Source organism: Megascapheus bottae, chromosome 11, assembly GCF_031878675.1.
Source record: "Megascapheus bottae isolate mThoBot1 chromosome 11, mThoBot2.hap1, whole genome shotgun sequence".
NCBI lineage: Eukaryota > Metazoa > Chordata > Mammalia > Rodentia > Geomyidae > Megascapheus > Megascapheus bottae.
In genome coordinates, this window is record NC_143519.1 from 18,344,033 (window position 1) to 18,369,147 (window position 25,115).

At 33.6% G+C, this 25,115-nt stretch overlaps 1 non-coding gene across 1 annotated transcript; it reads left to right on the forward strand.

Moving 5' to 3' along the window:
* The first annotated feature begins 24,387 nt into the window (after nt 1-24,387).
* On the forward strand, nt 24,388-24,513 carry LOC150056792 (U6atac minor spliceosomal RNA). Its single transcript, XR_016537191.1, has one exon. It is a non-coding gene; the product is annotated as a U6atac minor spliceosomal RNA (small nuclear RNA).
* The last annotated feature ends 602 nt before the right edge of the window (nt 24,514-25,115 follow it).

Genomic DNA, 25,115 nt, shown 5'->3' on the forward strand with positions numbered 1-25,115 from the left:
CCTCTTTGCAGATGACATGATTCTGTATTTAAAGAATCCTATAGACTCCACTCCCAAGCTCTTTGAGCTGATTCAAAACTTTGGAAGGGTAGCAGGCTATAAAATTAACCCTCAAAAATCAACTGCCTTCCTCTATGCCAAGAGTGAGAGGAATGAGGCAACAATCAGGAAAGCAACTCCTTTTGCAATAGAAATAAAGTACCTAGGAATTACCTTAACTAAGAATGTTAAGGACTTTTTTGATGAAAACTTTAAAACCCTAAAAAAGGAAATTAAAGCAGAACTGAGGAAATGGAAAAACCTCCCATGCCCCTGGATTGGAAGAATCAACATCGTGAAAATGACAATCTTGCCAAGGGCTATCTACAAATTCAATGCAATACCCATCAATATCCCAATGTCATTCTTTAAAGAAATAGAAGTGGCAATCCAAAATTTCATTTGGAATAATAAAAGACCCCATATAGCAAAAACACATTAACTGCAGAGCTTTTGTATGGCAAAGGACATAGCTATTAAATTTATTAGGAAGCCTACAAAATGGGAGAAGATCTTCACCAACCATAAAGTACCTAGGAATTATCTTAACTAAGAATGTAAAAGACCTTTTTGATGAAAACTTTAAAACCCTGAAAAAGGAAATTAAAGCAGAACTGAGGAAATGGAAACACCTCCCATGCTCCTGGATTGGAAGAATCAACATTGTGAAAATGACAATCTTGCCAAGGGCTATCTACAAATTCAACGCAATATCCATCAATATCCCAATGTCATGCTTTAAAGAAACAGAAGTGGCAATCCAAAATTTCATTTGGAATAATAAAAGACACACATTAACTGCAGAGCTTTTGTATGGCAAAGAACATAGCTAGTAAATTAATTAGGAAGCCTACAGAATTAGAGAAGATCTTCACCAACCATACAACGGACAATGGCCTCATATCTAAAATATATCAACAGCTCAAAAAACTGAATCTCTCCAAAACTAATCTCCAACGTAACAACCATCCCATTAAAATATGGGCCAAAGATTTAAAGAGAATCTTCTCTGAAGAAGAAACGAAAATGGCCTATAGACACATGAAGAAATGCTCAACATCTCTGGCCATAAAAGAAATGCAAATCAGAACAACTCTAAGATTCCACCTCATTCCAGTTAGAATGGCCAGGATCAGGAAAACTAATAACAACAGATGCTGGAGGGGATGTGGCCAGGAGGGATCACTACTACACTGTTGGTGGAAGTGCAATCTTGATCAACCACTTTGGAAAGCTGTATGGCAGTTCCTCAAAAGACTAAATATAGATCTTCCCTACAACCCATCAATTCCACTACTAGGCATTTACCCAATTGTCCAGAAACAAGGACATACTAAATCCACTAGCACAATGATGTTCATTGCAGCACTATTTACCATAGCGAAGATATGCAACCAACCCAGATGTCTTTCAGTCAATGAGTGGATCAACAAGATGTGGTATTTGTACACAATGTAATTCTATGCTGCTGTCAGAAACAATGGCTTTTTCCCATTTGTTAGGAAATGGAAAGACTTAGAAAGACTTCATATTAAGTGAAGTAAGCCAGACTCAAAGGAACTTAGGCTCAATGTTTTCCCTCACTTGTCATAATCAGTAGAAACCTTGGACTCTTCTAGCAAAGATTTGCAATAGAGGAAAACCTAGATACATAAGGCCATATAGTAGGACGCTTAAATGAAAGGATCTCTAGGATATAGAAACAAAAGCCATATAATGAGTGATTTTTGTCCTTAATGTACTATGTTATCTCTCATTTCTTTTGCTATCCCTTGGTTATCTCATATTGTTACAGTATCTCACTTTGTTATCTGATATATGCGATATATTTGTATTTGATTGTTTGAAATTGGATAGGGAAAGGGGGAAAACAAGATGAGGGGTTGAGGTTGGGGGGAGGGAAATGGGGACCAGGACATGAGAAAGTGTATCAAGGTGAATTAATGCACCTTCTATCTGGCAAATATAATGTAACCCCTCTATTAATTACAATAAAAATATATGAAAAAAGAATATTAAGTAATACATAGTAAGTATTTTAAGAAGAAAAAAGGTATATAAAATTAGGCTAAAATGAACACAATAATACAATATTAAATGACTTAGTGTAGTTCTATGTTCTGTATGCCAAATATTAAACCCCAGACATAAAAATAAAAGGAAAAAACAAAGAAAGAAAAAGAAAGAAAGAAAGAAAGAAAGAAAGGAAGAAAGAAAGAAAGAGAAATGAAAATCCCAAAATGAAAGAAAAGAGAAAAACTCATATCTATCTAGGACACAAATATATGAAAAGTTAATGTTTTAGAAATTATCCATACAAAAGACCTGGAAAAAATCATGTTAAGGGAAGTAAGCCAGACCCAAAGAAGCATAAGTTCCATTGTTTCCCTCATTTGTAATAATTAGCATAATTCTAGGATTCTCCTAAGAGATGATCATTATAGCTCAAAAGCTATGTATATGTTTTCACATAAAATGAGGCTGTTAAATGAATTCCAAGATATGGAAACAAGAAGTTTATCTTTGTGATAGTTGTTCTTAATGTACTATGTGAAGCTATTTATTTTTTCTTCTTTTCCCCTTAGGATTTATCTCATAATTTCATTATATTTGACTTTGGTACATGTTATAGTATATATATGTTTATTTGTGTATTTGAATATAGAAAGCTAAGCTAAAAATAAAACTAGTGGGAGGGGTTGGAAGAGGGAAAATGGGAGAAAAGCATGGAAAGGGGTAACAATGTTCAAGAAGTAATGTACCCACTACCTGATGAATGTAACTGAAACTCTGTATATCACCCCAGCAATAAAATAAAATATCCCCAAAATTACAAAAAGGTAAAACATATAGAGATAAGAAAATAATAGCTAGGGTGAATATGATAATACTATATGCATGTATAGAACACCACAATAAAACTTTTTCTGTGTGCTAGGAGAACTCTAGAAAAAGGAAATGTTAGATTTGATTGCACAATTATGATCAAAGATTATTATTTTTTTTTTGCCAGTCCTGGGCTTGAGCTCAGGGCCTGAGCACTGTCCTTGGACTTTCTCAAGGCTAGAGTTCTACCACTTGAGCCTCAGCACCACTTCCGGCTTTTTTCTATGTATGTGGTACCGAGGAATCGAACCCGGGTCTTCATGCATGCTAGGCAAGCATTTTAACCACTAGGCCAAACTCCCGGTCCCATCAAAGATTATTTTATGTAGACTATTTTTTTCACGTAGAGCTACTCTTTAAAAGTCCTTATGTATAACTGAGCCTTAAAGATTATATCAATTCTGTATGTGATTGAAAAGCAGAAACATTTACCAATCTGATTTCACTAAGTGGGTCATATTTTCACCACGCCTTTAATGTAACAATTCAGTTAAAGGAATTGTACTTACAGACTAATTATGTCTGCCATTCTTAAATACAAAACATAACACAAGTTAGCTGTCTTAGATTATCTGCAATAATTTTTTGAAATTTCCTCTTAAGCCAGGCACGGTGTTTTACACATGTAATCCTAGCTACTCAGAAGGCTGAGATCTGAGAATCAAGGTTCAAAGACAGCTGGGGCACAAAAGGACCTCAGACTCTTATCTCCAGTTAACCTCCAGAAAATGGAAGTAGGGCTTGGCTCAAGGGTAGGACAGTAGCCTTGACCTGAAGAGCTCTGGGACAGCGCCCTAGCTGAGTTCAAACCCATGATACACAAAATATATGTGTGTGTATAGATAGATAGATAGATAGATAGATAGATAGATAGATAGATAGATAGATAATAGATAGACAGATAGATAGAGATAGAGATTCAGCAATTAAATAAGAGAAGTTGGGATAAACAAGCAACTTAGAAATAGAAAAAGAGATGGGGCCAGGAGTTTGGCCTAGTGGTAGAGTGCTTGCCTAGCATGCACAATGACCCAGGTTCGATTCCTCGGTACCACATACATAGAAAAAAAAGCCAGAAGTGGTGCTGAGGCTCAAGTGGTAGAGCTCTAGCCTTGAGAAAGTCCAAGGACAGGGCTCAGGCCCTGAGCTCAAGCCAGGACTGGCAAAAAAAAAAAAAAAAAGAAATAGAAAAAGAGAGTTCTGGCTCCTTATTGTGGTGAATTATTTCCATGAACTTAATAATATATTCTTTATTTTTATTTCTTTATTTTTTTTTAATTTTTTATTGTAATTAGTAAAAGGGTTACATGATATTTTCCAGATAGAGGGTGCATTAATTCACATACATTGATACCCTCACACATGTCTTGATACCCATTACCCTCCCCCCCACACCCCCCACCCGTCTAATATATTCTTTATTATCGAGATATTTGTACTGCTATTTGGATATGTTATGCTAATTCCATATAATATACACAATTTATAATAATCAAACAGGAAAAAAAACAGTTCTGTTTCTTATAAAAAAGCTATCCATACAAGAATGAGGCTAAATTAAAGGATCTCCAGGATATGGAAACAAGAGCTTTATATTGTGTGATTGTTGTTCTTAATATACTATGTTATTTCTCTTCTCTTTTGTTGCTCTTTGATTAATCTCATATTGTTGCTGTATCTGACTTTGTTACCTGGTATATTGTATATACATTTATTTGTTTATTTGAAACAGGAAAGAGAAGGGAGGAAAATAAGATTATTTGAGGGGGTGGGGGGAAGGAAATGGGGACAAAAACATGAGAAGTGATATCAATGTGTGAGAAATAATGCATCTACTATCTGGTGAATATAACTGTAACTCTTCTATACATTGCAATAAAATATATAATAAAAAAGAAATTATCCATTCAAAGAGGAAGGAAAATAGTAACTTAGACAACATATTCTTCTGTCAGCCTGAAATAAAACCTCATCAAATGAGACATGGGGAGAGCAGAAAAACAAAGTCAGAGAGGATCAGAAATAGCAGACAGAGACTAGATAAAATGCAGAAGTAATGAAGTTTCAATTTATACAAATTAATGGACCCTGATATCAAATGCAAGATTCTAGAAAAAGAAGAATTCCATCCATAAGAGCAAATTGCTAATAAGAATAGAAAACTTTTGGGAGATCTGTACATGCATAAGCTGTGAAAGTCCAGTTCAAGGGAATGTCTTCACACTAGTCAGAGAGCAGGAAGCAGAAAGGAACATGCTCTCTGTTGCTATGATGCACCAAAGCATCATCAGAATTCTCTGCCTTGCCCTGCCAACACAGACTGCATTGCCTGATTGCTGCTTAAACTTTTGATATTATATTTTGGGTACATCATACCATTGTTATTTTCATTCCACTTTGTTGACTAAAAAAACTATAGCATCTAACTAAAACGGTGCTTTAAAAATTTGTATAAATTAATAAAAAATAAGCTTGCTTAACTATATTTTTAATCACATATATATCTCTTGAAAACAATGGAATTTCTTTAATCCTCGAGGTCTCAATTAAAAATACATAATTTTACTCAGCATTTGTTTAGAGAATACTGCCTCTATTTTAAGCCAATATTTTTGTTATTTGTAACTGTTGATATTAACAAATAGATAAATTAACAGTGAGACAGAAAATACATATTATTCAGTGTTATGGAACACTCAGGAAAAATAACAATATACACATTGGCGTAATTTTCCTTATACTTTGTCTTCTGATGAAAGGTATATTTTAACTGAAATGCAAAATATGGGTTTCTATGGATTTAGTTTATATTGAAAAGTATTGTTATCTGGAAGGTGAGAGTTCCTAAAGGGTTTGAATGTTACTGAAATGAGATCAGTAATGAACAGCTTGTAAAATTGTCCATATTAATGTTTTAAACTGAAGCTAAAGGCTGAAGGTAAAAACGAAACAAAACAAATAAAAATGTTATAGCTTTCTAATACTCTCAGAAAATGTTTTTCAGTGGAAACATCTGATTCTGTCCATTAGTGAAGGCAAAAGACAGAAATAAATGAAAACAATGGGTCTTGACTACAGAATGATAGACAGCTTGAGTTTTCTATTAATTCTACAAGTCTTGATGTGTTGTGGTTTATTGATTCCTAACCATGAAAATATTTAAGAAAAGAATCAATACATAAAAATACATTTAGAACAAACAATGGAAAGTATGAATTACAAAACTTTCTTCCAATTTCAGTATTCTATTTTCCCTATTGGGGAAATATGAAAGCATGAACTACAAAACTTTCTTCCAATTTCTTCTATTTGGTTTAAGAAAATCATGATGATAAAGGAATATCTTGACTAGAAGTTCACAAATGAATTGCGTGCCTAATCGGATTCCTATGTGTATAAAATAACATGACATGTTAGGATGAATTTATATTTATTTTTGATAAGATTTTCTATAATTATACACAATAGTCAGAACTTATTTGTGAGAATAGTTTCTTTTATTACACACACATATCTGTACAATCTGTACTCAAACATCACAGGAATATTTTCAAGTGGTTTATGGTCTTCATATTTTGTGAATGTTAACATAAGCAGAAATGACCTCCAGGGTTCAATAACAAGAATACAACATTTTAAAAAGTTAAAAAAATATAAAATATAATATCTGTTTAATACACTAAGTATGGAAGATATATAGAAGTTTCCCCTGCCATTTAATATAACATGTAAATTTATTTTGTAAGTAATAGAACATCTAAATATATTTTTATTTTCCAAACAATTTTAATTTCATTGACTAACAAGTCTAACTTCCTTGAAAATACACTTTTTTTCACTATGAACAATCATTACCAAGAAAAATAGAGTGTTTAATCATCTTCTCAATTCTATGTTATGAAAGTCTGACAATTTTGTATGACCATTAGGCACACAATTACATTTTTCCTTATTTCACTGACATTAAATTCCTCTTATGAACTAATTAGGCTCTTATTATTCTTGCAAGGGATAATTATGAGACACCAGAATATAGAATCCTACATTTGACTAGCAGTATTCTGAGCATTTGGATATTTTTCAAAACTTCCTTGTGAATTGGTATAGTAAAAACTCTAAACAGTCTTTTCAACTTCAGCATTTCATGATCAAGCACTTACTGGGGCTGGGGACAGAGAGAGTGGGAAAAACAGAGACAGAGACAGAGATAGAGACAGAGACAGAAACAGAGACAGAGACAGAGAGACGAAACAATGCCCAGTACTGACATACAGAAAGAAGCTGCAACAAAGAAATATTTTTTTTAAATCCATCAGTCAAGAACACAAGGAAAATAACATATTATAGTAGAGATAAAAAAGAAACAAACATACACATTATTTCTATCCTAAAAAATCAATACAAATTAATTTAAGGAATGAAAACTAAGAGTGATGCTGTGAATCAAAGTGATAGAGCACTAGCTGAAGAGCTCAGGGACAGCACCCCGTGACTGAGTTCAAGTCCCAAACCAACAAAAGTAAGGAATGCAAACTAAGTTTTGATTAGTGTGTAATTTTAAAGTTATTATTTTTCATTTAGCTTTACCATTTAATGATCCAAATAACAGCTGGTCATAAACAAAGAAGTCAATTTCACTTAGCATTACTTTCCTATGTCGTTTCATGGCAATGAAACTTCTTTCAGATTATTTGGTTGAAAATCAAACATGCATTCTTAGAGCTAAAGTGATACCAGATATGGTGGCGCATGCCTGTTCATGTTATCTACTTGCAGACAGAAATCTAGAGAAGTGTTTACCATAGATAGGCCAGACAAGAACTTCATGAGATTTCATATCAAAATTGAGTGTGGTGGTATATGGCTGCCATCCCATAGTCAGAGTTCAAGTTAAATAGGATGTTTATAATAGAGTAGGAAAAGAAGATCTTATTGAAAGTAACTAAAGCATAATAAATGACAGTATATCATGGCTCAAAAGATGGAACACTTTCCAAGAATGTGGAAACTTGAAATCAAAGCCACGGTACTATAATAAATACTACATAAAGTGACAGAGAGAAGAAAAAAATATTAGAATGACCGTGAGCTTCTTGTGGTAATGATGTAGTTCTCTTTACAGTGATTTACAAGTGTGATTATTGTGGAAACAAGATAGTCATATTCAGATACTTGGAAAACAAGTGTGATTATTGTGGAAACAAGATAGTCATATTCAGATATTGGAAAATTCCTACTGATGTAGTTATTTAGAGAGCTAATATTATGCAATTCTCTAAGGAGAATTAGTGATCTACTACCAGATAGGTAAACAGGGGAAATTATAGTTGTGAACATGAATCAAACACAAATCTTACTTTTGAGTTCATTGTTAGTTATATAAGAAATGCTAGTTATATAGCATTTCTCACATCTGTCACAGAATAGCCAGCAATTTTTAGAAAAATAAAACCCAGAACAAAATCAGCTCTACCACCCATGATAAGTATTTGATTATGAGCAAGACACAAGTATGTAAGCAAACAATTTTCAAGATATCAGATAAAAATTAATTCTAAGAATGAGTCTATATTTTAGTAGGAGGAAAAATTAATTTGCAAAAAATTGCACAGACAATTATGTTTAAATATGAGACATTTTAATATCTGACTCTAATATTAAGGTGGTCTCCCAGTTCTGCACACTAGGCATCCCATGAAAAGCCAATATTTCCTCACCGACTTTATTTCTTCAAAGGCTTTTTTTTTCTGAACTAGACTAAGAAAAAGTATTATAAACGGAAACATCATACTCAGATTTATTTACAAAAACAGAATAATCTTATAAACAGAAAGAAAAATGAAAGGAACAAAAAACATTTTTTAGTTCAAGTTTCTTTCATGCATGTCAGTCATTACTTTGCCTGTTTTCACAGAAATGCTTTGAGAAGTGAGCCTTTTCTTACAGAGTAAATACTTTATATTTGACACAAGAAAATGGTGGAGACCTAAGATATCCACAACCAAATTTGTGTCTAGCTGAAACTGGGTATTATAGTCCAAAACACAGGTTTTTTGGTCCCTTTTCTATTATCTTCATATAATTTCATGAACTGTGAAAACGTGTATTTACATGAAAAATGCAAAAATTAATCATCTCTTTCATAATTCTCCTAGCACATAACTTTCCCTCCCCCACAACAAGCATCAAATTCCCTAATTACATTTTCACTTTTCTCTATTAAGTATTGTGATTGTGTTTACACTCCTGACTCATTATTCAACTGCAGGTTAAAAAACTAAATTGAGTTGAGCATCAGTGGCTCATGTCTATAATTCTAGCTACTCAGGAGCCTGGGATCTGAGGATTAAAGTCCAATGCCAGCCTGTCCAGGAAATCTCTTAAACACTTATCTCCAATTAGCAACCAGAAAACTGGAAGTATAGCTGTGATAGAGTGATAGCATTGAGCAAGATAGGGCCAAGGCTGTGAGTTCAAGCCCCACTACCAACATTGCCAACAACAAAAACATGTTTCTTCATAATTTTGGTATATTGGCTGTATTTTATGCATTCTTCATCTGTCAGTATAATTCACAAAAAGAATAGATTATGAATAAGAGAACTATTTTTCTACACAGGATATAAGGTTTTGCTGAATATGCTGTTATTGCCATCTTCTGCAATGTTCTGCTTAAATGCTCAAGAGAAAAGAAGATCCAGTTGTGAAAATGTCATGAAAGAGTGCTAGGGTTTACGTTAGTCATATATGGCAATAATGAAATGTAGTGTCTGTTTCGGGCTGGAATCAATCATGACTATCTTGAGAAGTGAGTGGTATTGAACCTAGAACTCAAGTATGTGATAAGACTCTGAAAGTTGTTTTATTTATTTAGATTTAATCCTGGTATGTTAGTTTTGCACAATGAGTACTTCTAAAAAGTATCTATAAAAATGTTTAGATGAATCAATTTATACTACAGTAGAGTGGGCTGGGAAAAGCAATAACATTTCCAGTTAGTATTGCTTTGAGATTGTTTACATTAATAAAAAAACATTTAATAAATGTCAGACGTCAGTGTCTCACACCTGTAATCCTAACTACTCAAGAGACTGAGTCCTGAGGATCACAGATTTTCAGCCAAGTTGAAGGTTGACTTCCTCAGGATTCTAAGTTCATATGTAAAACAAATACTTTTGTTCAATAGTACCCTCATAGGCTTTCAATAACACACAAAGGAAAATATGGGAGGTTTTCAAAAGAGGAAAAAATACTTGTGATATTGTATAAATGCCTTTTGGAGGCCATTGTTAAGGAGAATGTTATAAGAAGAAAAGTACATTGTGGTTGTTTCATATAATAATTTGTTAATTTAATACATGCCAAGTTTATGAGTTATCTTGGATATTGAATGTTTATTTTTAACATAACAATACTAAAGAGTTTAAATTGCTCAAAAATGTTTATATGTATAAAATATTGTCTATGATGGAACTGAAACACAGTTCTCCTGATTGATTACCTAAATGTATGCAGACTTATTATAAATTATCTCAGTGTGTTTAATGGAGTTTGTCATATTAGTCATTGACTTTATGAAGTATACAACATAATTATAAATATCATTTGGAGTAAAAAGCAAAAACAATAATGTAGGATTAGCAGAAAATCGTGTGTAGTATGAAAAATCTGTCCATGAACTCTTTCTACTTTGAGAAAAATAGTTTAAGAAATCACAAGCAAAAAATAAAATTCTTTTATATAAAGTGAAAATTCATGAACTCAGAAGAGAACATAGATGATAAAAATTAAATAAACAAGAGCTTTATCTTGTGTAATTGTGGTTCTTACTCTACTATGTTATTTCTTTTCTCTTTCTTTGCCCTTGGCAAAGACTTTGTTACCTGGCATATTGTATATATGTTTATTTGAAAGAGGAAAAGGAAGGAGGAAAACAGGATGGGGTAGGTGGAAGGAAATGAGTAAAAAACATGAGAAGGGGTATCAATGTGTGAGAAATAATGCACCTAGTATCTGGAGAATATAACTGTAACACTTCTGTACATTAAACTGTTAAAAACAATAAATAATAAGTAAACAAAACATATTCCTGATGTGAATATTAGAAATATAGAGGAATGAAGAAGATTGTATCTACCTGAGAGCAACTGGTACATAATATAGTTTGAAATTCCCAATCTGCATGTTTTTTGTAGTTCAAAATCAAAAGATGATTGTAGCCACAATCATATCATATTATCTTTGATTAGAGTGTACATTAAATTTCAGATTATTTAATGCAGAATGTTTTCCTGAGCTGTCCTGGGCAAAAAGTAAGATCCTAATTCAAAAAGAAACCATATGAACAATAAACAAGAAGAATAGCTCAAGTAATAAAGTATCTGCTTGTCAATCAGGAATCACTGAGTTTAACCTCAGCTTTCCTATGTGTTCCAGAAACTACTGCATGCTGAAAACAAGCTGTTTTAAGTAAGATAAGTTTCAAGCAATGATAGGCTGTCATGTGATTTCCACACAGACAAATTGTAAATTCGAAAGAATACATTTTTCTTTTTTTTTTTGATCAGTCGTGGGGCTTAAACTATGGGGATAGGCATTGTCCCAGAGCTCTTCAGTTCAAAGATATCACTCTTCCACTTGAGCCACAGCACCACTTCCAGAATCCATTTTTGTCTTTCATATTTTTGTATTAGATTTTTTAAATTAATGAATTTATTAACATTGTTCTTTACACCATATTTCAAATGTTATGTATAACAAATAAGTATTCAAGAAGGTAATATTTTTTTCATATTTTTATTTTAATTAATAAAAGGGTTACATTATATTTGCCAGATATATGGTGCATTAATTCCCATACATTGATACCCTTTCACATGTCTTGGTCCCCATTTCCCTCCCCCCAACCCCCTCCCCTCATCTTGTTTTCCCCCATTCCCTATCCAATTTCAAATAACCAAATACAAATATATCCAATATATCAGGTAACAAAGTGAGATACTGTAACAATATGAGATAACCAAGTGACAGCAAAAGAGATGAGAGATAACATAGTACCTTAAGAACAACAATCATTCATTATATGGCTTATGTTTCTATATCCTAGAGATCCTTTCATTTAGCGTCCTACTACATGGCCTTTTGTATCAAGGGTTTGCTCTATTGCAAATCTCTGCTAGGAGAGCCCAAGGTTTCTACTGATTATGACAAATGAGGGAAACTGTTGAGCCTAAGTTCCTTTGGGTTTGGCTTACTTCACTTAATATGATTTTTTCCAAGTCTTTCCATCTCCTTACAAATGGGTCGATGCCATTCTTTCTGATGGCCATAAAAGAAATGTAAATCAAAATAACTTTGAGATTCCACCTCACTCCAGTTAGAATTGCCAGGATCAAGAAATCTAATAACAGATGCTGGCAGAGATGTGGCCAGGAGGGGTCACTACTACACTGTTGGTGTGAGTGCAAACTCATTCAACAGCTAAGGAAAGCAGTATGGCGGTTCCTCAAAAGACTAAACATAGAGCTCCCCTACAACCCAGCAATTCTACTATCGGGCATTTACCCAATTGTCCAGAAACAAGGACATACCAAAGCCACTAGCGCAATAATGTTCATTGCAGCACTATTTACTATAGCGAGGACATGGCACCAGCCCTGGTGCCCTTCAGTAGATGATTGGATCAAGAAGATGTGGTATATATACACACTGAAATTCTTTTTTAATGACATTTTTAGGCACGACTATCTGACAGATCTCTGCTTTTATTGTGTGGAATTACAAGTAAGCATGTTACATAATTAATCTTCGATAAAATAAGCAGTAAACTATAAATACAATATTAAATTGGATTATGTTTTTAGTTATATGGTTGCCTGGAAGTGCAATTTCTATCATACATTCTATATAATATATTTTATTTTGCTTCAAATCATAAAGTATAGAAATAGGAGGGAAATACAGTACACATACACATATACACTGTAAACCTGTATATGTTCATATGTTTTTCAAAATGCCCTGTTTGCTCTGAATCAATAGATCACACCTGCCTACTAGGAGGACGAGCTCTAAGGATCACAGTTGGGGGAGAGCATGAGTAGGAAAAGCTGTGAGGTACTCATCTCCAATTGACCACAAGAAAACAGGAAGTGTTACAGAGGAGCAAAGTGGAAAAAAAGGGTAAGGGACAGTGACTAGGCCCTGATTTTAAGCCCCACAGTTGCCAACAAGAAAATAAAATAACATAAGGGCCTATTTTTAGCAGATTAAAAGCACTAAGACTCTTTTAAACAAAGTATTTTCAACTATTATTGCAATTGCTTTTGATAATTTTAAAACAGAAAAGATTATAGATATATACACATATACATATTTATATATGTGTATATAATTATTTATGCACGTATAAGAGTATGTATGTGTATTTGTTGTGTGTGTCATTGTAGAGATATGTTCAAGCATTTAGGGATTCCAAAAAATGTTTTACTGCATTCATAATTAATATTGAACATTACATCATGTATGAAAATTTGTGCCAGAATTTACAGACCAATGCTAGTTTTCTACTGTAAGGTGTCTAGAGTGACACATCTTCACTTTAACATATCTTAATGGATTAAATATGTGTGATTAGACTTGTCAAGTAGGGTGATGTATATATATGGATGTCATAAATAATTTAAAAATATTTGTACAAGGTGAAATATTTATGCAATCTGAAGGAAAACCAGAGGATGAAACATATGTATAGCTTAAAAAAACAAATCTCTCAAGAACAAATACTCAGAACAAGAACAAATACTCAGAAACAATCATTCCATTAAAAGGTGAGCTAAAACCTTAGAGAGACTTCTCTGAAGAGGAAATAAAAATGGACTATAGACACACAAAGAAATACTCCACATCTCTGTCCATACAAGAAATGCAAATCAAAACAACTTTGACATTCCACCTCACTACAGTTAAAATGATCATATCAAGTAATTTAATAACAACAGATGCTGGAGGGGATATGGCCAGGAAGGATCATGATTACACTGTTGGTAGGAGTGTAAACTCTTTCAATTACTCTGCAAAGCTATATAGCAATTCCTCAAGAGATGAAACATAGGGCTCTCCTATGACACAGCAACCACACTCCTTTGCATTTACCCAAATGTCCAGAAACAAGGGCATACTAAAGCTAGTAGCACAACCCTGTTCATTGCATCATTATTTACCAAGATTTATTTACTAAGATATGGAACCAACCCAGATGCCCCTCAGTAGATTAATGGATCAAAAAGATGTGGTACTTATACACAATGAAATTCTATGCTGCCATAAGCTGCCATCAGAAAGAATGACATTTTCCAATTCGTAAGGATTTGGAAAAAATCATATTAAGTGAAGTAATCCAGACCAAAGGAATATAAGCTCCATGGCTTCCCTAATTTGTAATAATTATCACACACGTAAAACTCTCCTAGCAAAGGATCACAAAAACTCAAAAATTATGTACATATGGTCACACAAGATGAGACTAAACAAAATAATCTCTAGGATAAGGAAACCAGAGGTTTATTTTTGTGATTGTTGTTCTTAATATACCATGTGAAGTTATTTCTTTTCTCCTTTTTTCCCCTTATGGTTAATCTCATGTGGTTTCTGTATCTAATTTTGTTACCTGGTGTATTGTATATACTTTAATTTGTTTATTTGAAATAGTGAAGAGAAGGGGGAAAATGATATGATTGGGAAAGGGGTGGGGGGGAGGGAAAGGGGGACAAAAAACCTAAGAAGGGGTATCAATGTTTGAGAAGTAATGTACCCATTACCTGATGAATGTAACTGTGACCTTCCTATACGTTATCCCAACAATAAAATACAATTAAATATTTCAACAAAATAGAACTTTGATTATAAAATTAGAAAACTATGAATAATAAGGCCTAAATTGATTTTTGCATCTTTTCACATTTAATGTTAATTTTTATTAGGAAAAAAACATGAAAATAGCTTATTGAGAGATAATTATTTACTTTTTCTGATACTTACATAAACAGTTCTTAAGGGTATCTTTTCTAATCTTACTGGTTTTGCTCCTGTCTGCTATAACTCATAGGCCCTCAAGATGCTTCTTTGAATCAGAAGCTTAGTTTCCTTGGCCTTAAAAGACATTTCTGTGTCTTTATACTTAGATGTTAAATATTAGCTATGCTTGAGATAATCCTATCTTTTAAACTATATTCTGAACCAAGTGGCACTTTTGAATTACAGAATGGCTGAAAGTACAGAGTGTTCATCCAAGCTCCATGTCACCTGTACACTAGTTTGGAAATAAAAAACCAAGAAGAAGTGTTATACATTTTGTTTTATATTGTTTACTTTGTTTTTTTTTTTTGTGGGTCATGGGGGTTTGAATTTGGTCTGGGCATTCTCCCTGAGCTCTTCAGCTCAAAGCTACTGCCATACCCCTGAGCCAAGCCTCACTTCCTATTTTCTAGAGATTAATTGGAGATAAGATTCTCAGGTCCTTTTGTGCCTAGGCTGGCTTTGAACCTTGATTTTCAGATCTCAGCCTCTGGAATATCTAGGATTACAGGTGTGAGCCACCACCCCTGGATTATACTTCAAATTAGAGAAAGAAAACCATTAATTAAGAGTTGCAACTGCAAATTAAATACTCTATGAATATTGGTACTATATGCAATTGATAGATGAGAGAACTGAGAAGTATAAATTGACAACTGCTCATTTGTTACATTTTCAATTCAGTCATTTCATAATAAAAAGGAAAAGCTAAAGTCCAGGAAATCAAACTATATTTGGACACAATTGCATGGTAAATTAACAAAATCTAGTTACTGTTGTTTACTAACATAAAGTGTTTATATGTGGATCTATCAGTGAGGAAATAAAAATTAGTCTATATTATTTTACAAAATATTTTTCTTATATTCATCCATTTTCTTTTTGTATATGTATTTTTTATTGTAATTAATAGAAGGGTTACATTATATTTGCCAGATAGAAGGTGCATTAATTCACATACATTGATACCCTTTCTCATGTCTTGGTCCCCATTTCCCTCCCCCTACCCCCACCCCTCATCTTGTTTTCCCCCCTTCCCTATCCAATTTCAAATAACCAAATACAAATATATCCAATATATCAGATAACAAAGTGCGATACTGTAACAATATGAGATAACCAAGGGACAGCAAAGGAGATGAGCGATAACATAGTACATTAAGGACAACAATCACTGAAATGTTTGGATCCCGAGTTTAGTGGAGACACAAGTTTCCTATCCTGCCTCCCTCAAAAAAAAAAAAAAACCTGAAGAATACCCTCTTTCTTTTTGTTTGTTTGTTCTTTTACCCCTTTTCATTTGCATTTTTAGGTGTTATCATCCATTTTCTATAAAAGAATTGGCGTATAATTTTGAAATGTACACAAATTATTTTTAAAAATACTTTTTTATTTTATTACTACTAATTCTAATAATATTATAATTAACTCTTCATTCATGTATCATTTTCATTCAGACTCTTAATATGTTTAGCTTATTCACACACAAAATAAATTTGAGAATTATTATTACTGAATTTCTTAGCCTGAAAAGTGACTAATCCCCTTCCCTTTCTTTTTATTTATTTAGTGCACCTTTAATTGTTATGGCAAAGGTGATGTCTAGAGGGGTTACAGTTATATACATCAGATAAAGAGTTCATTTCTTTTTGAAAAATGTCAACTCTTCCCTCCCTCTCTTCTAGTTTTCCACTCCCACCTGATGTACAAGTTTTATAGCTTATTTTCAACACAGTGATTTTGCATTTATCTATTTGGAAGAGCGGGCAGCTCAGAAATGGGATAAAACATGGACTAATGCAGCAGTGGAACTCACTGGACAAAATGCCCTAACTTATTGAAATCCTTAGTACATCTATACTGAACTATTTACAAATATTTTTAAAAGAAATCCTCTGTCATTTGAGACTCATTTCGGTAGTTTTCAGTTATGATTTTCAGTTTATTAATAAACTTTGGGAATGTTTCTACAAGAAAATGACAGACAGATGCATAAGAATACTGGAATATCCGAGGATAGATATTCAAAATTACAATGTCAACTACAATGACGATGATACTGGAAGCATTAGTTAAGCTTTGAATCTGGATCCACACTGGGAAACACACAAAATAATGCTACTCAAGAAAGAAAAATAATTAAATTTGAATGTTATATTCACAGATGATTTAAAAATAACTTCAGTGTAAGGAAAACCTGGGCTGTGAATATATTGCAGAAAACAAAATGTAGATGTACAGAACATGACAATTCAGCAAGTTATTTTAAGAAATAAACTAAACAAATTATAATACAATTTACCTCATAGTAGAAAAATTGAAGCATTTAGTTTCTTCCACATTGGTGTATAAAGTTAAACTTATTTCTCAGATGTAATATATCATCAGAATTCATCAATCAAGAGTTATACCTGTGGGCCGGGAGTTTGGCCTTGTGGTACAGTGCTTGCTAGTATGCATGAAGCCTTGGGTTTGATTCCTTGATACCACATTCATAGAAAAAGCCTGAAGTGGTGCTGTGGTTCAAGTGGTAGGAATCTAGCCTTGAGGAAAGCCCAAGGACAGTGCACAGGTCCTGAATTTAAGCCCCAGGACTGGCAAAAAAAAAAAAAAGAGTTACATCTTAATAGTATTCTCCTTTATATAAAAAGAATTAAGAAAAATTGAATGCGCGAGAATATTGAAATGGATGAAACTGATTAAGATATATTGTATTAAACTTCTTTTAAATATGTCCTTTGTACAACTACTCCAAGATAACATAAAACAGGAAATTCATTTAATTACTCTATGGTTATCATTGCACAGGATCTTAAAAACAGCAAACATTACCTTGCTAGGTTTGGCCTGCTAACTTACAAAGTTCTGGGCTCCTTTTAGAATTTCTAATATACAGGAATCATGATGGTCCATGAAAATATGGATGGATAAAGTTCTTGGAAGTAGTAATATTTCTCATTCAGAAGCATGCTCTTTTATCCAACATAACATCAGAGGTAGCAATTAGAGGAAAGCACATTCAGGACTACTATGTTGACAAATTTTTCTTACACACAAGTTTCAGAGATTCTTAGGAATCACAAATGTAGCAAATGACACTGGGTGATTATTTCTCTTAGAAATACAATCTGTAAGTCTTTAAAAATAATTATTACCTCGGAGTGAGGGGAGGGAAATGGGGATCAAGACATGAGAAAGGGTATCAATGCATGTGAAGTAACGCACCTTCTATCTGGTGAATATAATGTAACCCTGCTATTAATTACAGTAAAAATATGTGAAGAAAAATTATTACCTTCATAGATAAAAACAGATTTGGAAAGGAAATTTAAGTTCTCACCTGAAAATGAAATGACTAGCGTTTCTAAAATCACAAGGATGCCAGCACATTTCTCTTTGTTACTCGTGTAGTTAATAGGTAGATTTGTGACTAAGATTTGAAGTATGTTTCTTAGTGACATAGCAGGAAAAATACATTACTAATAGTTTTTCACACTGTAAAAATATTTTAAATAATAGAGAAAGTACTAACGTAAAACCTTTGAACAACTAAACTTTACATTTTAATTAAAGACAATGACAAAACAATAAAATTACACAAATATTAAATCAAGCAGAGTCCATTCACATTAAGACACATCTTATCATTTTATACAGACATACCTCAAATTACTGTTTGCTTTGATTTCTGAGGATTTTCCTCTGCCACAGATAACTAGGAAATAAATTGAGCAGTGATTAGTTTATAAAGAAATGAACGCTATGGATGAGTTCATCTTTTGATGAATTTGTGTAATTATAGGCTAGTAGGACATGGTAAATATGTGAGATAAATAGGTCACTAGTATCTTTTATCTTTCAAAGATTGGGCTTTTCTCTGAACTCTTATTGACTTATTTTTTCTCTCCCCATCTCCCTCTCTCTCTTTTTTTGTCTCTCTCTGTCTCTCTCTCTCTCTGATCCCTTTCACTTTTTAGGTTTTTTTTAGCTTATTAAAATAATGACTCCTGTTCATCTTCACTGTGACACATCATTTATTGTCATGACAGTGTATATGATAATTGCAGCACTGAAAATGGAACCAAATGCCTTGCATATGCTAGGACAGACTTTAACGATGAAAATGACTTCCTACAGAAGGAAAGGAAGGAACCATTACTATTGTTTCATGTTGTATAATTCAGATATTTACCATTCATTACCACACTGAATGCTGGTTGTATAGCTCCTGCAGACAGAAACTGGCATAGTCTTTCCAATTAACATACAAGATGAAGTCATAGATGAGCAGAACAGTCCAGTTTTGGAGACCAGGCAGTTCAGCATCAATGCACCTGAGGATTCTTTGTCTGTTAATGACCTACTTGCTTATTACATATGGCTGGTTCTGGCTATGTCCTCACATAGAAGGCTTTCTCAATCTGTCAATCATGAGATGAGCAGAATTGTTCTAATGAATACTCTCAAACATGATACTTTGCCTTAAATCTTGCTCACTAACATAGGACCAACTGACTGGAGTCTCTGAAACAATGTGTGAAAATAAACTTTTCTTCTCATCAGATTAGTATCTTAGGTATTTTTCCAGAGAAAGAAAAAAAATAAAAACTAAGATAAGTCTGTTGTACAATTGCTTCGGACGAAGCTAGGCCAGGAGCACTGCCTAGTGGTGGAGTTCTTGCCTAGCATGCATGAAGCCCTGGGTTCCATTCCTCAGTTCCTCATATACAGAAAAAGCCAGAAGTGGTGCTAGGCTCAAATGTAAAGTGCTAGCCTTGAGAAAGACCAAGACAGTGCCCAGGCCTTGAGTTCAAAGCTCCAGGACTGGCCAAAGATTAAATAAATACAATGTAAAGCCACCTGTTTTATGGATTAGAAAATTCAATTCTACCAAAATGCCTATGTAACTCAAAACTGCCTGTGGTCAATACAGTTAAATAAAATAATTATCCAAATACTAGTGGCTTTCCTTGAACAATTAGAAAATAAAAGCCGATAACAGAAACTTATGGCTATATTTCTAGCTACTGAGAAAACTGAGTTTGAGAGGATAGTTGTTTGAAGACAGATTGGGTAGAAAAGTTTATTTGACTTCATCTGCAGAAGAAGAAGCAATGAAAAAAGTGCATGGCTGAAAATGTGACTCAAGTGGTTAAGGACTAGAGGAACAGGCATGAGGCCATGAGTCAAAAAAGGGAACTACCTAAAAAGGAAAAAGGGAAGAGGGCTAAGGGAGGAGAGTGGAGAGTGGAGTGAAGAGGAAAGGAGTTAAGGAGGGAAATATCACAACTGGGAAGTTCATCTAAAACCACCAAAAAGTCCCCAGGATTACAAAAGCCAACTTGAGAATAAACAAAACATGTAGCCCAATACTATCTCAATTTAAAATGTGCTATAAAAACACATTAAAGTAATCAAATAATATTAACATAAGAACAGATATAAAGACCAATGAGACAGAAGAGAAAAATCTAGAATTATTGTATATAGGAAGCACAGAATTAATGGTATAACTGGCCAAATCTAAAAGAATGGATTGACAAAATCATCTTATATCACTGTGTCTGGACAATGAAATCTGAAACAAGTCATTCAAGGAAGACATGCTAAAATTTAAAAAAAATAGCAAATGAAAAAAGAAATGGCCATTTAACTGATAAATTGATGAATATTGGACATGAAAAAAATCTGGATGACTTTATGTAATAAAGAAGCAGGATTCAAAAGAATAGATGTTATAAATACATATACATATTATATATAATATGCAACATATAATATAGGTGCAAATTATAATATGCTATAATGTGTAATGATTATATAAGAATGTATATTATATACATATGCAATATATAATATTATATATATATATATAAACATGTAAGATAAGGCTATATATGTATGTGACTAAAACTTGCAGGACTTCATTAAGTGAAATTTTATAGCATATTACCAAACCAAACAAAGCATGTACTTAAATTTCATATTTATATATACCATTACATACAAATTTCCTTATGTGATTTAGTTTAGAGTTTAATTCTCTCAAGGCCATCATAATAGAAAAAACTAACTTTCTAACACAGATATGATTGTCCATTCACTTTTGCTCACAAAGCAAAGTGTGAAAACTCTGGTTCCAAAAAAGGTTTTCCTTTTTGTTTTGTGGAGTTGTTATACACAGGAGTTACAGTTACATAAATTAGGTAATGAGTAATGAATAGAATTCTTTTTGAACTATGTTCCCATTCTGTCTAGTGAGTATCATTTTTTTGCATATGTTCATACTTCTATCATTTATTTGCTTTCATACATATCTGATGTAGAGTAAACTAGACTTAACAATAGAAAGCTTTTCATGATCCTTATCTAAGTGGAAAAATTTTCATTCATATGAACAATGTTTCAATTAAAGTCTGCCCCTGGAACGAAATTAGCTCAGAAGTTGCTTTCTTTAGCAAACATCCAGACTTTCATCCTCAGCACCTTAAACAAAAATAAAACTAAACAGCAACCACAACAACAACAAAAAAACTACCACTGATATGACTTTAAGGTAGTTTTTCTTTTAGACAAATCCTAGTAGAAAAAAAATGAAAGCACAAGAATATCTATATACAAACCTTCATGAACCTATCTGAAAAAAATGTTCAGAAACAATTTAATCTAGACTTGATATTGAATCTCTTCCAATTTCAATTCATCAGAGGTTTAATCAGACATAGTTGTTTCGCTGTGAATATTCAGAAGAGTGCTTTAATTTTCTGAGCTATTAAACGAGATGAGAAATATGGAAGAGGGAAAAAGTAAAGGCAAAAGAATCCTCTATTGATCTCTTTTAAAAAAAGGAAATAATCACTCAATTTAAAATCTATTGCTATTTAATGACATTTTATACTGCTCTCACTTGTTAAATTAATGGAAAAACAATTTTTTCAATATGTGTGCCTGAGAAAAATCGCCAACAGGCAATGCTTGCTTGAATCTCAAAGGAGTAGCTACACCCACACCTTTATTCCTAGGGTCCTGGAATTCACTACACTGCTGTGTGCAGAGAGGCTCTGGCTGAGGCAATATATATTCCACACAATTCCCTGATGCCTGGGTCACAAAATTTTACTGTATTGAATGTTTAGCCCTTGCAAGTTCCAGGACACTAGCACTTGAGCAGATAGAAATGCATTTTCTGAGTCTGAACACAGCTTTCTGCATTGGAATCTCTGGTAAATATTCCCTTACAATTTTACTTTCCAACCACTGTGTGCATATGATAGAGTAAGAGAGGCCACAAGATCGCGGTAATGACATACTCCATATCTTTGTCATTTTTCTGGCAGTTCTCCGTTCTAAAATATCATGTACATTTTGAGTTTATTCTCCCAAGCCATTGCAGTTTTGTAATTTCTGTTATCCTCAGCAAATTAATCCCACACATACATTTGTCTGACACATAAGCCATGCAGAAATTTTGAATTATTACACTTCTATAAATGGGATTCCTGGAAGAAGGATTAAATGTTAAGGGTGATCAGTCAGAGAAAGTGGCAACTCGTCTGGTTCAATGATTAAGGTCTGGACCTGAATTACCAGGTTCTATTTATGGCTTTGCTATCAATTTGCTGTATGACTTTCAGGAAGACTTTTGACCAGGAACCTGTTTTCAGATATGGGCAAACATACACATATACACATATACACATTCACATACACACACACAAACACATACACATATGTGCATGTGTTCACATGTACATATAGACCTGTGTATATATGTATATGTGGATGATTGTATGTGTGTAAATATAAGTGTGCATATAGGTGTGTATACATATAACATTTATGGAAAGAAAACTTTAACAATATTTTAATATATCACAAAAATATATGTATTTTTAAGCTAGGTGTGGTGGCTCATACCTGTAATCCTCGCTACTCAGAAGGCTGAGCTCTGAGGATCGAAGTTCAAAGCCAACCCAGGCACTAAAGACAATGAGAATCTTATCTTCAATTAATCACTAGAAAATGGGAAGTGAAGGTGAGACTCAGTGGTAGTGAGGTAGCCTTGAGCTGAAGAGCACAGGGGCAACAACCAGGCCAGGGACAGAGCAGTAGCCTTGTGCTGAAGAGCTCAAGGACTGCACCCAGGCCCCAAATTCAATGCCCATGACCCACTGTATATATATATATATATATATACACACACACATATATATATACATATATACACATATATATACATATATATATATGTTTTAAGGGAGGACATTATAAGAAATTGGATAAATATCAAAAAGTGATTGCATGGTATCAGTTCACCTAATAAAAATACTGTCTATAGGATGTGTTATCATATGCTGAATTCCATCCTTCACTATGCCATATTTCTCTGTGAGAACAGTGAAAGGCTGGTTCTCTGGACTCCATGTCTTTGGGGCAATAGCCTACTAAATTTGGAGTAGAAACACAGGAGACTGGAAGCAATCTCCCAGCAATCTGGCTGCACTGCTCTGTGTATGTAGATATGACATACTGTCTCTTCTGCTCTCCCTGGTTGAGATTGTCAAGAACTGGTATGTTGAAGGCCCATCCAGTTATCCTTTGTCTGTGCTTGTGCTTTTCAATTTTGATCAGGATTGATGGACACCCTCTGTTTATTTAATTCAGAACAATACTATATGAATATTTTATTAAAATGTTAATTTATTGTCATTGTAACAGCGATGTATCAAGGAGTTACAGCTACACAAGTCAGGCGATGAATACATTTATTTAGAACAGTGTCACTTCTTCCCCAATTTTTCCGCAGGTTTTTCCTTCATGACCCTATCCCCACAAACTCTGTAGTTCATTTTAGCATAGTGTCAAGTGAGTATCATTGCTTCATTTGTTCACCCTTTGCCCCCCCATATCTGTAATTTCCATTACTTGCATCCACACAGATAAACGTGAATACAAGTCAAAAGTACTGAAATAAAAGAAGACAAAGGAGAAAAATAAAACCAAAACCAAAAAAAGAAACATAACAAAACCTTCTTGGTTCCATTTCTTGGAGTTCATTTCAATAAACGTCATAATGGAATGAAGTCTTGTCTCACTGCCAAATTCATTTTCCAGAGAAGTCTAAATGCGAAAATTTATTCTATTAAGGACAAAAGTGGTAAAAATAAAATACTTCTCCTTTACTAATCCATTTTAATAACAATTTATGAAAGAAATAACCTATCAAACACAAATGATAATATGGAACCAACCCAGATACCCCTCAGTTGATGAGTGGATCAACAGGATGTGGTATTTATACACAATGGAATTCTAGGCTGTTGTCAGAAAGAATGACTTTTCCCCATTTGTAAGGAAATGGAAAGACTTAGAAAAAAATCATATTAAGTGTTGTATAAAAGGAGAGAAGGTTAGCACTCCCCTTGACAAGGATGGAAGAGGCCCTTGGGCCTGACAACACGCATAAGGTTAAGGCATTGCCACCTTCTTCCTGGCATCTAAGGACTGTTTTAAAGGGGCTGGGAGCTTGGCCTAGTGGTAGAGTGCTTGCCTAGCATGCATGAAGACCTGAGTTCTATTACTCGGTACCACATACATAGAAAAAAAAAAGGCAGAAGTGGTGCTGAGGCTCAAGTGCTAGAGCTCTAGACTTGAGAAAGTCCAAGGACAGTGCTCAGGCCCTGAGCTCACACCCAGGACTGGTAAAAAATAATAAATATATAAATAAAAACAAGCATTTATCATAAAAAAGAAAAAAACATATTAAGTGAAGTAAGCCAGACTCAAAGGAACATAGGCTCAATTTTTTTCCTCATTTGTCATAATCAGTAGAAACCTTGGGCTCTCCTAGCAGAGATTTACAATAGAGCAAAACCTAGAGACATAAGGCCATATAGTATGACGCTAACTGTAAGGACCACCAGGATATGGAAACAAAAGCCATATAATGAGTGATTGGTGTCCTTAACGTACTATATTATCTCTCATCTCTTTTGCTATCCCTTGGTTATCTCATATTGTTACAGTATTTTACCTTGTTATCTGATATATTGTATACATGCTCATTTAGTTATTTGAAATAGTATAGGGAAGGAGGGAAAACAAGATGAGGGGCA